At 33.0% G+C, this 16,616-nt stretch overlaps 1 pseudogene; it reads left to right on the forward strand.

Annotated features, from left to right (window-relative positions):
* The first annotated feature begins 8,336 nt into the window (after positions 1-8,336).
* LOC132272697 (mitochondrial inner membrane protease ATP23-like) lies at positions 8,337-9,854 on the forward strand (annotated as a pseudogene).
* Positions 9,855-16,616: the final 6,762 nt, after the last annotated feature.

Raw genomic sequence — 16,616 nt, forward strand, 5'->3', positions numbered from 1 at the left:
AGCTTTTTTGCTTTCAGAATGGCCATGTTCCTTCTTTAATGCTTGAAATACATCATTATTGATAGACTTGCAAGCTTCAACCCCTTGATTAGGAATCTTCAATAAATGACCCTTCACTTTTGAATAGGATCCAGTAACCTTTTTGTTGCAGTAATTGCAAGACCAGGTTCTGTTTCCACCTCCACGTACTGGTAAGCTAAGAACCTTTACATGATTCCATAATGGTTTTTCATCAAATTCTGACCCCAGAGCTTTTGATGGTCGTAGGTTTGTCTTTCCTTTCCCTTTGATAGATTGTTGAGATGGAGAGGACATTGTATCCTAACTCTAAAGCACAAGTGTATATATAAATGCATGATATATTTAATGAACATAATCAAACTTAAAAGAATAAATTATCAAAAAAAATTCTCAAAACTTAAAAGAATAAATTTATTCCAGTATCAGTTGTATCAATTAATTCAATTGTATAATCAATGAATGCATAAAGGAAATAGTACGTACGGTTACTATATTCTTGGCAGAGATAATTGATTCTAACTGGCGCCTTCCCAAGTTACTAAAAGGTGGCTTTCGGTTTTCTGACTTCTGGCAGACAATTGATTCTGACTTCTTCCTCTTCTTTTCTGTCTTACTAATTCTGCCATAAGAGAGAGAGAGAGAGAGAGAGAGAAATTATATATACCTATTGTTATAAATTATAATGAACATAATAAAATTTAAAAGAATAAAATTATCAAAAAATATTCTGAAAACTTAAAAGAATTAAAATTATTTATTGGAGGTGCATAAAATAAGATTATACAAGTATGGGTTGATACAGTTGTATAATCATACGAAGAGAGAGAGGGAGAGAAGATATATATACCTGTTCAAGGGTTGTTTGTGTTGCAGTCTTGGAGATTAGAGACGGAGCAACATGGCGCAGGTGCAAGAAGAACAAAGAGTGAAGATGAAAATGGCGCAGGTGTAGGAAGAAGAGACAGAGAAGATGAAAATGGCGCAGGTGACGTGTAAGAATGGTGCATTGCTTTGAGCCACAAAACGCCACAGTAGCATTTAATGACTGACTAAGCCATCACCCCCAGCCTTTTGATTGATATAAAATCTAATATTATATATTAAGTTAAAAATTTTATACTTCTTGCTTACTGTAAAGGCATGTGTTTTGGAGGCGTGGTATTTCCAAGGCTGACATAAGAACTTAAAAATTAAAAAAATTCCGTACCTGTTGAAACTGTGATGATGTGAAGTCAAAATTAATGTATAGAATTAGCAACATTAATTTAATAATTAATATTTTAATTCTTTAGCTATAAATAATGTAAGCTATTCTTAATTAATGTGAAGTCAAAATTAATGTATAGAATTGGCAACATTAATTTAATAATAAATATTTTAATTCTTTACCTATAGATAATGTAAGCTATTCTTAATTAAATGATGATGTGAAGTCACAAAATTAGTGTATAAAATTAGCAACAATAATTTAGTAAAAAATATTTTATTTCTTTACCTATAATGTAAGCAATTATTCTCATAAGTTCAATTTTTATATACTTATCTATTCATTACTATAGTCTCAATAGTAAAATAATGATTATTATAGTCTCGTGAGTTCAATTATTATACTGTTATCAATTGATCAGTGATCACTATAGTCTCGTTAGTTAACTTTTAATTCCATGTGTTTAATTATATAGTTATATAGGATCACTATATTAGTATAGCCTCCTTAATTCAATGTGTTTGATTGTATAGTTATATATAAATAACTATACTAGTGTGTGATTTTTAATTCCATGTCTTTAATTATATAGTCATATAGGATTACTATACTATTTTAGCCTCCTTAATTCAATGTGTTTAACCATATAGTTATATATGGATCACTAAACTAATGTGAGATTTTTAATTCCATATGTTTAATTATATAGTTAAATAGGATCACTATACTAGTATAGTCTCCTTAATTTCATGTATTTAATTATATAGTCGTGTAGGATTACTATACTATTATAGCCTCCTTAATTCAATGTGTTTAATTAGAACAAATATAATTCAATGTGTTGAATTATATAGTTAAATGTTTAAATATAAGCTTCTTTTTTTTTTTTTTAAGTTAAATACTTAATTTTATTCTAATATTTTTGTAAATAAAATAAATAATTTAATGTGTAATTATTTATATTATTATCTTACTAATAATTGGGTATGTGAGATTTAAATAGAAAAAAAACTTAAGTGATATAGATATATATATATTTTTTTTTGTAGGATATTTACACCCTTAAACATGATTAATGAGTAATAAGAAAATTATATAGTAATAAGTGAGTGTGTAAGCTACCAAGCTTTAAATATGGGATAAAAAGTTAATTAATTTAAATATAATGTATATAATATTTTTTAGAATATTTATAAACCTCAAAATATGATTAGTAATTAATGTGAAATTAGTTTACTCTCAATATTTTTTATATGGAAGTTATATAAAAAAGGCATAAGTATCTATTTACCTTTTTTAATGGATTTGTGAGATTTAATTATGGAAAAAACCTTTTATTGTTTTAGACAATATTAGTTTTAGATTTCTTAATTCAATGTGTTTAATTAGGACAAATATAATTCAATGTGTTTAATTACTAAGTGTAACCTTCTTAATTCCATGTGTTGAATTATATAGTTAAATGTTTAAATATAAGTTTTTTTTTTTTAGTTAAATACTTAATTTTATTCTAATGTTTTTGTAAATAAAATAAATAATTTAATGTGTAATTATTTATATAATTATCTTACTAATAATTGGGTATGTGAGATTTAAATAGAAAAGAAACTTAAGTAATATAAATTTAATTTTTTTTTTTTTTGTAGGATATTTATACCCTTAAACATGATTAATGAGTAATAAGAAAATTATATAGTAATAAGTGAGTATGTCAGCTACTGAGCTTTAAATATGGGATAAAAAGTTAATTAATTTAAATATAATGTATATAATATTTTTTAGAATATTTATAAACCTCAAACATGATTAGTAATTAATATGAAATTAGTTTGCTTTCAATATTTTTTATATGGAAGTTATATAAAAAAGCATAAGTATTTATTTACCTTTTTTAATGGATTTATGAGATTTAATTATGGGAAAAAATCTTTTATTATTTTAGACAATATTATTTGTCCACTTTAAAAAGTCAAAGCAAATAAGTCTTTATCTTTTGATCATTGTCATTTATATTTTTAAAAAACAAGAATTAATATTAATAAATAAATATACATGTAAAGTTATAAACTATTGTGTATTTTATTGTAACAGATTTGTATATATTTTGTTATATTGATGATGGTAAAATAATGTACAAAGCCTAATGCCCAAAAATAACCTTGTCTAAATTATTATTTTAATGGACAAAAAGTGGCCCACAGTGTTTCCTGGGCGATATTAGAGTGTTTCTGGCTGGCAATATAAACTCTGAAAAAAACAGAGAGGGAAAAATAAAAAATAAAATAAAATAAAACTGAAGAAAATATTTTCTATGAATACAAAAATACATAATTGTTTTAACTTATAAACGAAGAGTAATAAATAGGTTTTTTTTTTGGAAGGTAAATGTATTTTATTAAAAGAAAGAATTTACAGCAGGCCAAAGCCTCAACCAATGGGCCAACCCATAAATTAAACAGCCCATAAGGCCTTACAGATGGATCAAGACGTATTCAGTCTAGGGTTTCCTAAATTGAAGAAGTCTAAGCCAAAGTCTCAAAGATCATCCGATTCCAAGCGGCGACGCAGTAGCCGCACCGTGGTATCAGTCTGGAGGCTCTGTCGGCGGCCGTATGAAGGAATTAGGTAGATCCCACGTGATTATCATTCTCCTAGCACAACCAAAGTCTTTAACCACCATAGATGATAGTCTCTGCCTTATCAATAATAAATAAGGTTATTCTTGTCAAAAACCCCACACACACCCATATATATATATACACACACACACACACATATATATACACACACACACAAGAGGGAAGAAAGAAAAGAACACTCAGATCTTTTGGAGGGGCAAAAACGCAACACACACGAGAGAAGAAAGAAAAGAACAGTCAGATTGTTTTTAGGGGCAAAAACACAACGCAACGCAACAAATGGTTTAATTATAAGGTTAAAATTGTAAATTTACACCTATTTAATTAGGTTAAAATGGTCAACATAATTGTTGTGAGTGGGTTACAGCGGGTAACCCACTAACCACAATTTTAATTATTATTATTATTATTATATATATATATATATATATATATATATATATATATATATATATACACACGTTTCTCAATGACAGGCAGTGTCGATCGAAATTTGTTTACGCGTTAGAACGTGAAAAAGACGCGCCAAATAGGGTAACTTTCTATGCAAAACCAACGCGTGAAGAACCCTCGTCTTCTCCAAAACGTCTTTCCTGAAAATCACGGCGAAACTAGTGAAACTAGTAATTTCCGACCACTGAAACCAAGGTTTTCTTCAACGGCCGTGTCCGATCTTGACCGTACAAGGTCGGACGCATATCCCGAGTCCGTGTCCGCGTCGTGTCGTGTCGACACGGACACCCTCGCCGGAAAGGACGAGTCCAGGTAACACAGGTCATCACTGCCCTAGTTGGTTGCATAAGCTTAGATAATTTTTGGGGAGTTGCAGTTATTGTTAATCTTTATATCTTTTTGTGCCTGATGTGCAAGGAATGTTTTTTCAGGGCTGTGATCATGGTGGAAAATCAAAATAAGGAAGCCAGAGAAGGTGAAGAAACATTGAAAGAGTAGAAGTGGCGCACTGAATACTTTCCCTGTTTTTTGTTACTTTTACCTTGTGTGCGGTACATAAATTCTATGTTGATGTAGTTAAAAATTATCTTTGGGCAATATATAAACTCACTGATGATGCTTTTGAAATCTTGGAGCATTTGGGCTTGATATGGCTTTAGATGCTATGCTGAAAGTTTTTTTCTTTTTCCTTTCTGGGTAAGATTTATGTTGAAAGTATTTGTTATCCGTTATTGCTTATCTTTTGATGCCATTTTATCTTCAAAACTTAATTTTGGGGCGCGGGCCACATTATATTATATAAATTAAGTTGCCAAGAGCCACTTCTTTAGTTCGAGTTGCTGGATGACGTACCAGGCATTAGAAATCACTAGTTGGTGATATTTTGTAGGAAATCATAGCAAGTTTTTCTTTTGGCAATGCTAGCCAAGGTTAAGGCTGGCTTGTTTCGCTTGCTAGCCAATGTCAAGTTCAAATTTGAGCTCAATAAATGAGCCATATTGACCGGTTTTTACGATTCTGCTCATGATTATATGTTTTTCACGACGTTCGTGAGTTTAATGAGTTAAACAAGGTTTCTTCAAGTGTGGCTCGATTACTTTAGGTGAAAAATGACGATTAAACTTTGCTGGTGTACTTGCTAGCTAAAACAGATAAATATTGACCATGCCTAGCTATTCATGTCAGATAACTCATTGGACCATGTGCCACTGCAGAGTAGGATTAGCACCTCTAATTGGTGAAAAGACTCTTATAGACATCTGGTATGATACTAAATTAGTTAACCTGAATGGTATTCCAAAAGCAGTGTTTTTCATCCCTCATTATTCTGTTCTTACTTTGAATTGATGGAACAAGACTACAACAAAATGTGTGTGTGTCTGGTTTTACTAACCCCCTCAACTATGGTTAAAACATTTTTTTTTTGGTAGCAAAGTAGCTGTTAAGGTCCTATTTGGATGCTCTGCTATTATGGAGCAGAATGGTGATATCGATTAAGCAGAAAATGTAGTTTAATTAGCATTAATTTTCTTACAAAGACTGCTAAATCCGTCTGTGCTACATGAAATTGTTTCTCTTGTGAAATTTGATGTTTTTTCTGAAGTGTTTGTGGAATAGTTGTTGTGATTTGGGACTTACATTTGTGTGATAGATAAATGTGGGTGTATCTCTTGCCCAAACTTGGTTTTCGCTTGGGGATGGATAAATGTGTTTATTTTAAAATTTTCTTGATCTCTGCTTTGCTTTGGAATCTCCAGGTTTTGACTGTTCACTTTGGAGTATTTTAGCTGATCTTTATTTTGTCTTTTATTGTTGTTATTATATATATATATATATATAGATAGATTAATTGTTAGGGTTATGGTCGAGGTGGATATTCATGGTTCTTCCCAGAGATTATCAGCCTTTGTATGTTCATGGGGTTGATTGTAAGGTGAAGGGCAGATTTTTTTTAAAAAATCTATGAATGGTGTTTGTTGGAGCAAAATTACTTGGACTAGATTGGAAATTTGGAGCAAAATTACTATAACAGCCAGCGAAGGAAAGATGCTAGACTTGGGCGTTCTGGTTTTATCAACACTATCTTTGCTGCCAAGAACATATATATATAGAATGTTTTATATATATATATATTATATATATATATATATATATATATAATATATATATAAAACATTCTAACAATTTTAACGCTTCCGAATGTTCTTGGCAGCAAAGATAGTAAGTGTTGGGCCGTTATGTAATTACAGAAAGTTGATAAGGGCCCTTGTGTAGTTAAGTAATATATATATATATATATATAATATATATATAAAACATTCTAACAATTTTAACGCTTCCGAATGTTCTTGGCAGCAAAGATAGTAAGTGTTGGGCCGTTATGTAATTACAGAAAGTTGATAAGGGCCCTTGTGTAGTTAAGTAAGACTTGTACTCTTTATATAAGCCTTGTACACTTTATTAGGTTTGAGGATGATGAATATATACAAGTCTGAAACTTCTCTCTCTCTCACATATATATAACTTTGAATATGGTATCAGAGCCAGGTTTCGATCCTGGGACCTGTGGGTTATGGGCCCACCACGCTTCCGCTGCGCTCTTATAAAGGTTATCGCTACTATAGTCCTGTTTCTCAACGGTACTTTATTAGCGCAGATGTAACGTTTTCTGAGTCCATCCCATATTTTTCAGATACTGATTCACTTCTTGATATCACTCTTGAGTCACCTCCTTCTGTCGTTCCTCTTCCCTCACTCTCTCTTCAACCTCGATCTCTTGTTCCTTCATCTGTCCCGTTACAGGTGTACACTCAAAGACCAAAGCCATCTGTTGTCGTGCCTCCTCTATCGTCTTCAGAGTCTTTGGATCCGGCGCCTTCCACTGTGTCTGATTCCTTACCTATTGCACTTCGTAAAGCTCATCACTCATGTGTTACTAACCATCCCATTGCTCATTATGTCTCTTATAATTTCTTATCGCCATCATTCTCCTGTTTTTCCTCTAAGTTGTCTACTACATTCGTACCTAAGACTGTGCACGATGCGTTATCTGATTTGGGCCGGAGGAAAGCAATGCAAGATGAAATGGATGCTTTGCATAAGAGTGGCATGTGGGATCTTGTTCCATTACCTCCGGATGTCAAACCTGTTGGTTGTCGCTGGGTATATACTATGAAGTATCTTCCAGATGGGTCTATTGAGCGTTTAAAAGCACGTCTTGTTACCAAAGGTTATATCCAAACTTATGGTATTGACTATGACGAGACATTTTCTCCCGTTGCTAAGGGCCTGTTTGAAGGCCCATATCTGTTATTGTTTTCATGTTTTGGTTTCATTTTTGGGCCAATATCATGTTTGGAGTGAGCTGATGTGATATTAAACAATGTAAAAACATTATGAGATTTGGGCCAAAACCCATATCAAAGAATTGTTGATATTGGGTGATATGGTATACTGTAGCGGCCATATCAACCCTCGTTTAACTGTAGCGGTGATATCAAGTATAAAAAATCACATATCAGAAAACTTACCATTTTTCATCGTCATTTTCTCTCTCATCACGCAGCTCCTTTGCAGGCGATTTCATGGGCGACAAGTATTCGACATCCTTTTTCTTACACCTTCGTAGCTAGTTAGATCTATCTCAACCTTCCTTACATCGTCGTTGCTAGGATACAGATCGATCAACCCTCCCGTACTTGGTTTTCAGCTCAATCCTCTCTCTGTTATGTATTTCTGTGACCCGAATCTGAAACCCTAGAGTTGTTCGCAACCACAGATCGACGCTCTTTCAGGTGCTCTTTCCCTCTGTCTCTCTCTCTCTCTATATATACACAGTAGCAAAATCCAGATTCTCGATTCTCAGATCTATGTCTGTTGTATGATTTGTCTCTGTTTTCGTGCATCTCTTTGATGCGATTTTGGGGTTTCAACTTCAACCCTTCTCAGTTCATCAGTCGTTGTGCGAGGTAGTTCGAGGCTTTTGTATACTCTTATATCGATGTACACATTTTTGTATGCGATTTTGGGGTTTCAAATTATTGAAGGAACATTTGGAGAAATCTGGATGCAGTATTAGGGATAAGTTCATCAAGGCCGTTCATTGTGACAAGCAAATCAGTGGCGGTTACGTCCGGGCTGAGGGGGTAATAATTCTCTCTGTTATACTCTTATATCGATGTACACATTTCTGTTCAACTGAACAAATAAATTTCAATGTCAAAGACTCATTTGTAGGTATGAATTTAATCTTTTAGTATAGGTTTCAAATACTTATCAAAAACCAAGCTCAAATTATGACCCCAGTCACTTCTTAGTGATTACAAGTTGTTTCTGATTACATCATGACGATTTTAAAGTTTTTGTGCCTGAAACTTATTTGATCCAAAGACCTGAATTGAAAGATTAATTTTGGAAAGCACAAATCTTGTAGTGAATTATTAATTAATTGTTCATCCACTCTCCAAATTTTGTGGTACCTTTGAAATTCACACATTTAAATTTAAGCCAAAGTATAACTTTTCAAATTTCATTTGAATTTTCGTGTGTGATAAAAGTTGCTTAACCAAATACATACTTCAATATGTTAAAGGTGGAGTCTAAATAATGAAATACTACTATCTTTCTGCTTATTCCCTTGAACCTGGTGGTCTAGTGTGTGAATGATCACTTACATTGTCAATGAGATATGGTTGGCACTGGAGCTGAATTATCGTCAAGTATAACTATCTTTTGATTGAACAATTTTGGTAAACTTTTGGCACCTTTTCTTTCTAAAGTCATCTTGATTGATCAAGTTATCTTTTGTCAATTATCAAGATCGATAGTAAAATTTGTTCTCTTTTAAAAATCCTTTTTCTTTTTTCTTTTTTCTTTTTCAATTTTGTGTCTGCCTTCATCAGAGTGTTTCGTACTGATCTGTGTTGTCTTCTTTTTGTTGGATTACATTTTGACATACTTATGCCATTTCTCTTTCTATATTTTGTGGTTTTCAGATAGTGGTATGTAGTAATCACATGAACATTTAAGATGAGGTCAATCAAGTTGTTATTCATGAGCTCATTCATGCATATGATGACTGTCGTGCTGCAAACTTAGACTGGTATAATTGTGCTCATCATGCCTGTAGCGAGGTTTGCGTCCCTATGCCAGCAGACTATTTTCTTGCAGTTAGTTTGTTGGAGTTTCTGTAATTCATTTCTCTATGTTCCATGTGAAACAGATTCGTGTTGGTCATCTAAGTGGTGATTGCCACTACAAGCGGGAATTGTTGCGGGATTTTGTGAAGATAAGAGGTCATGAGCAGGTGATTTCATTTTCTTTAAAAAAATTATAAAGTTATATTACGAATCTGCTTTCTGAACATCCACCATTTTGGAAGGCAAACTTGTCAATCTAATCTCTCGCTAAGCTTATGATGTACTTTAGTTTATTAGCAGATACACATATATTTCTGGTGGGTACCCCATCAACATATATTCATTACACAAGTTATATATACAGTTATGTAAAGTTAATGAGAAAAAGAAGCAACTTTAGAGAGGTGAGAGTTTAATGTTTTAAGATTCAAGACTTCTAGTTTTTCTTCCCCCCTCCCCCTCTTTAATTCAATGTTTAATATATTGATTCTTTTTTTAAGATTTATGCTAATTTTATGTTATTCGACAATTTTTAAACCTAATCTTTATTTTCAATTAAAATTGCGATTAGTAAGATATGCAGTAGTACTCTTTTTCAACCATGGTTTATTCTCTTTTTCCAGAAAAGCAGAAAACACATATTGTTGAAAGTGACTAAAATATTCTTGGCATCCCTATTGGGTGGATTTTTGTGCATATCTTTTCATCTATTTTTCTCTCTTGTCAAAGGCAAAGCTATGCAGTAGTGCAGTACATGCACATGCTACGTATTTCTGAATAAAATGTCACCTGTGAATTTAAAAGGACATAGCTGTATGATTCTAGAATGGGAAAAGTTTGGAAAGAAGTGGATCACAACACAACTGATTGTTTCGTGCATTGGGTTTTAGATGCAAAGCATTTATTCATCTCACCATTAGCCTTTGCACTTGTGTTTCTTTGAATTGTGTGTGCTTGTCTGCATGTTAGATTTGCATATGATAGTTGCATTATTTTAAATAACTTTTCCTTTTCAGTTAAGGAAGTGAGTAAAATAATCATTTGAGAAGGTAATTTTGGGTTATTTTTTCCTTGCAAAGTCCCGAGAGCCAATGATCACCTGCTCTTTGAAGGAATCACATCAAAGGCAATTCAATACTGTACGACCATGGTTTCAAGATCAAAAATCAAATTTGTTATTTGTTATTTGTTATTTTTATTTTCTTTCTCTAGGTAATCACACACACCCATTTGTCCAATTGCATGAGGTCATTTACACTTTAAATTTATAACTTAGCCTGAAAAAAGGTTAGATATATCTTGCTTACTACTTCTAATTATTTCATTCCTACCGTATGTTATTTTGTTTTTCTCTAATATTGTTCATGTGTTTTGTTTTGCATGAGGTCATTTACAGTCTAAATTTGCAGCTTAGCCTGAAAAAAGGTTAGATATATCTTGCTTGAATTAAATTTGTGGACGGTGTCCCTTGTTAAATGAATTTTGTGGGCGGTGTCCCTTGTTCAAATGAATTTTGTGGGCGGTGTCCCTTATTGAATTAATTTTGTGGGCGGTGTCCCTTGTGTATATTGTGTTTTGGAATTTTGGAAATGTCAATTTTTAAGGGGAAATCATGCCGAATTTTTTGAAAAAAAAAAAAAAAAAATCAAAAAAATTGAATTTAACTCTGCTTTATATTTTATGGAATGTCCAGTGGGATTGATAGGAAGCATTCTCCAGTTGCTGCAACTCCAGGAAGCTAGTGATCTCTAAGTTAATCAAATGGAGGCCTATGCAAGTATAAAGAAGTGGGTGTACATTTTATGGAATGAATATTAGTGATCTCCAGTTTTGTGTACATTTTAAGTAAGTGTAATGAAGTGTGTGTGTACACACATACTATTTTTAAGGAATGTCTAGCTCCTTATATGTGAAAGTATATGTGTGAATGGTGCAACACTCAAGTTTTTAAGATTGTGATGTACAAAGCAAAACTATAAGTGGAAGTATATATGTGAATGTTGTTCAGTCTTGTAAGAGAGGGATCTTCCTTGATTGCTTGTTTTTAATCTTTATTCATATTTATCAATTCTGCTTATGGTTGGAGATTGTATGAAATATTCAGAAGTCGGTTATCAAAATAAATACTCAAGAAAAGGGGAAATGGTATATTACCAATTTGAAGGACCTCCAGTACAAAATTTCTAACTAATCTCAGTGAAGTAAAACTATTCACAAGCTTCACTGTCCATTAAATCTCAACTCTGACCAATTCAAGAAGATCAATGTTTTGGCTTTTCTTGTTAGTTTCAATTACAAGGATCTCTTGCTTACATTCATTATGAATTTATATAATATATATATATATATATATATATATATATATATATATATATATATATATATGAAACAAAACAAAACAAAGTTAAATGAAATGCAAGCCAAAAGAAAAAGATAAATGGAATGCAAAGATCTGCTAAATGGCTTTGTTCTTTTAGTTTGGTTGCCATTATACATATAAATTTATTCATAATTTTTTTTTCCAACTCTAATGCAGAATATATATATTTTTTTTAATTTTAACAAATTATCTCAAATCATAAAGAAAAATGAACTATTTATATATAAACTTATAATTGTATTCATATATATAATTTTTCAAAACAAAAGCAAAACAGTCTTTACCAAACAGGTTTTCTGTTATTGATTCAGAATTTTTGATAACAAAACTAACTTCCCAAACGTGTTTTGTTTTCGGATTCTTTAAAACGCATGACAATACCAAACATGTTATTATGTTTCTGATATACAATTATCAAAAACAAAACAATCGTTACTAAACATGGATCCAATTTCTATTAAAAATATACTAATACCAAAACGGTTGTTTTCATATCATACTAAACCATAACATATAACGTTATCGCCATCCAAACGGACCCTAAGATTTCTTCTATTCGTGTTTTGATTTCTCTTGCTGCTAATAGACATTGGCCTCTGTTTCAGTTAGACGTTAAAAATGCCTTTTTACATGGTGACTTAGCAGAAGAGGTTTATATGGAGCAACCACCTGGGTTTGTTGCTTAGGGGGAGTATCTTCACATTGTTTGTTGCCTTAAAAAGGCTCTATATGGATTGAAACAATCTCCACAAGCTTGGTTTGGAAAATTCTCTGAGATGGCGTTAAAATTTGGTCTTAAGAGATGTCAAACCGACCATTTGGTGTTTCACCAGCGCACTAAAGCTGGCTTCATATTTCTTGTGGTGTATGTAGATGATATTGTGATCACAGGTGATGATTCTGAAGGCATTGCTAAGTTGAAGTTGTTTCTGCAATATCAATTCCACACTAAAGACTTGGGTAAACTTAGGTATTTCTTGGGCATTGAGGTTGCTAGATCCAAGAAGGATATAAGTTTATCCCAACACAAATATGTGTTGAATTTATTAGAAGAAACAGGTATGTTGGGTAATCGTCCAATTGATACTCCTATGGATTCAAATACAAAACTTGTATTTGATGAGGGTGATCTATTTAATGACCCGGGCAGGTTTCATCGCCTTGTTGGGAAATTAATTTATCTCACTATCACTCGACCTGATATTTCATATGCAGTCAGTGTTGTAAGTCAGTTCATGGGAGTTCCTAGAATGCCACATTGGATTGTTGTTCTTCGGATTATACGATATCTCAAGAAAGCTCCAAGTTTAGGGTTACTATATAAATCAAATGGTCATCTCAGGGTGGAAGGTTTTACAGATGCTGACTGGACTGGTTCTCCTTCAGATAGAAGATCTACTACAGGCTATTTCACATTTGTAGGAGGATATCTTATTACATGGCGAAGTAAAAAGCAAACGGTGGTAGCTCGATCTAGTGCTGAAGCTGAATATAGGGCAATGGCCTATACCACTAGTGAGTTGACATGGATACAACATTTTCTAAAAGAACTTGGGTTGATAGTTGAGGCTCCTACTCCATTGTTCTGTGATAATCAAGCAGCAGTTCACATTGCATCAAATCCTGTGTTTCATGAAAGGACTAAACATATTGAAGTTGATTGTCACTTCATTCGAGAAAAAATATTAAGTGGGAGCATCTCTACTCCATTTGTGAAGTCTGAAGATCAATTAGCTGATATGTTTACCAAAGCATTGGGTCATAACCGGTTAAGAACTATCTGTTCCAAGCTAGGATTATTTGATATATATTCTCCAGCTTAAGGGGGAATGTTAGAATGTTATATATATAAGTGTTGGGCTGTTATGTAATTACAGAAAGTTGATAGGGGCCCTTGTGTAGTTAAGTAAGACTTATACTCTTTATATAAGCCTTGTACACTTTATTAGGTTTGAGGATAATGAATATATACAAGTCTGAGACTTCTGTCTCTCTCTCATATATATAACTTTGAACAAAAATCAACTTGTGATGAGATAACCTGCCAATAGACGTTGCCCAAGGTTAAGGGTGACAGAATTCCGCATGACACCAAATTAGTGTGTTTGGGTTTACTTTAATTGTGCTTAACTCATAATCTATTAACCCGCTTAATTAATTTTGGATCGGAGCTTGATTAACTTGATGAGACCCATTTAATTAATCGCATAACTTCTTGTTTTAATTCAACTACTATGGACATTTTTGTTCGTTCAATATAATCTAATATGAATATTATGTTTGCCTAATTATCTCCCTTTCCCTTAATTTTGTCATCCTCTGTCATTTTTTTTCTTCATTATATTTGTGTTTTAAGTTAATAACGGTGTCACATGACCCATTTATTATACATAGGTATTTAATGGGTTGTGTAGTTAAACAGTTACAGGAGTCGTGTCGCATTACTTGTCGTGTTTGTATTAGGGGTGCAACTTGGGTTGGCTAATCCAAGCTCAACCCAATTTTTCACAGACTTAGGCAACAAATTTTTTTTTTCTAGTTACACCACCCCCCACCCCCCCCCCCTAAGGAATTATTTGCACTCAAGAGGAGTCGAACCTTAGAGCCAATGCTTCATGATACTTCATGAGGTACTATAGCCAACTAACTTACACACTTGAACCAACATTTTGGGGTTTTGGGCAACCATTATGACAATTAGGGTTGGATCTGGGTTAAAAAAATCTTAATCCGAGCTTAATTAGGGCTGAGTTTGGGTTGAGGTGATAGCAAGCAAAGCCCAACCCGGACCCCGAATTCTAATACTTTTTAATATGATATTTTAAATGTATTATATAATATTCAAATAATGGTCTCCTTTTATTTTCAACTTCCTTTATTTAAATCTTAATTTATTGTATGGTAAACACTTTGAAGAATTAATTTCCTAAGAATTTGTTTATAATTTCTTAAATAATTGCAATAAGTTTTTAAAAACTTTTGCCGTTAGGAGTAATTTATCTTAAACTAACTCAAGATCACATTAAATTTTCAATATGAAGATTTATCATATTGGCAATCCAAAATAACCCAACTTCATAACTCGAAATCTCAGCCCGAATTTCAAACTCAAGTTTAAAAATTAAAAAATGGGTTAGGCTCGGGTTGAGTAATTTAAGGTTAAAGGTTGGGTTAGGGTTGAACATTTTATATATTGGGTCGGTCTGTACCTCCACTCCGCCTGAATTGTAGCTCTAGTTCAAGTGAAGTGTTCAAGGCATGATTATTAAATAGGCCATGTTTGAATTGGCATATTTTACAAAATAATATTAGGTTGATACAGCATGAATATGATCTGACAACACGACTTGCACCCCTACTTATATTCATAATAAAGTGTCAATTATTGTTGGGAAAATAAACGAAACAACAACTAACAAAACGCAGCAATAACCTTTTACCTTCTTTGTTTAATTAAGATATTCTTTGTTTAATTAAAATAGGATGTGTGTTCCAATCAAACTAAGCACAAGTAAAATAAGTAATAATAATAATCCACAAAGTGACACAAAGATATACGTGGAAAAAAACTCACAAAGGGGAAAAAAAACATGAGGACCGGAGTCTGATTTCAACTTTTACTATGCAACAATAATAGGGTACACAAGTTTCCTCTCTAATTACTAGTAGAGGAATACATTTCAAGAATCATTAAGAGAAGATTACCTCTGTAAAGACCGGTTCTTTTTCCTGGTTTTACGAGTTTTCTTTTTTTCGTTACTGAATTCTTCTGAGTTAGGGTTTTTCTCCAATCGGGTTGAGTCGAGTACTCGGGAATAACTCTCGAGACTCCATGCATTCATGATTATGCATTTTACCCTTTTAGTTTGATACTTGTGCATAGCATTCTATGCTTTTCATTTCAATTGTTGTTGTTTCCTTTCTCGAACCTTAGGGTTTTAGGAAGCCGAGTTAGGGTTTTGTGCCTGATTTCATTTTCCGACGCCACATGCATTTACGTCACTTTATTTCCATGAAATATGGAACTTTACTTTTGTAGAAAAACATGCTACTTGTTTACTTTTCCGTAGAGGATGGATGTATAGTTTCTTCGGAAACATTTTCATTTCTCAGGGTGTTTTTCATAATTATGTTTTTGGTTTATTTTGTCTTAGGAGATATTTTGCAATTTATTTTGTGAGATATTTTGGGGAGGAACTATTTTGTAATTTTTAAAAAAGTGTGACAAGTGTCATACTCTCCCTTGAACCACTTGTCATTCTTGTGGTGAAGACACTTGGAAGCCTAGGATGATGACAAATGGAAGGCCTAGATTTAACCTTGTAAGAGACCATTGGATGGTGACACGTGTAGGGTGAAGATTCACCTACTTGTTAGCCTAGGATTGGTGCACTTGTAGGCTTAGGATCTTGACAAGTGTAGGGCTAGGATTTGGTCTTGTGAGGAAACCTTAGATCATGAGAAGTGTAGGCTTGGGATAAAGTCTTGTGAGGATGTGTGAGATTGTGACAAGTGGAGGGGTGAGATTAGGTGTATGTTAGAGATCTTCCACTAAGTCTTCTTCTTTCTTACTTTTCTCTCTAGCCATCTCCATTAACAACCAAGCTTTGACCTTAATTTCACCTACCTTCCCCTTACCTTTTCACCTCACCGTAGAAGGCATTAAGCTTCCTTGGATCACCACCTTGAAGGCCTTGTTCTTGGATTCTTCATTTGCGTCCATCTTTTTGAGGATTCTAGAGGCTCAATCCTCTAGCTAGGTAGGGGGTCTACTATGT

This window comes from Cornus florida, unplaced genomic scaffold (assembly GCF_030987335.1).
Source record: "Cornus florida cultivar Cherokee Brave unplaced genomic scaffold, ASM3098733v1 CherokeeBrave_3.0.0_Hap2_Chr01, whole genome shotgun sequence".
Classification (NCBI taxonomy): Eukaryota; Viridiplantae; Streptophyta; class Magnoliopsida; order Cornales; family Cornaceae; genus Cornus; species Cornus florida.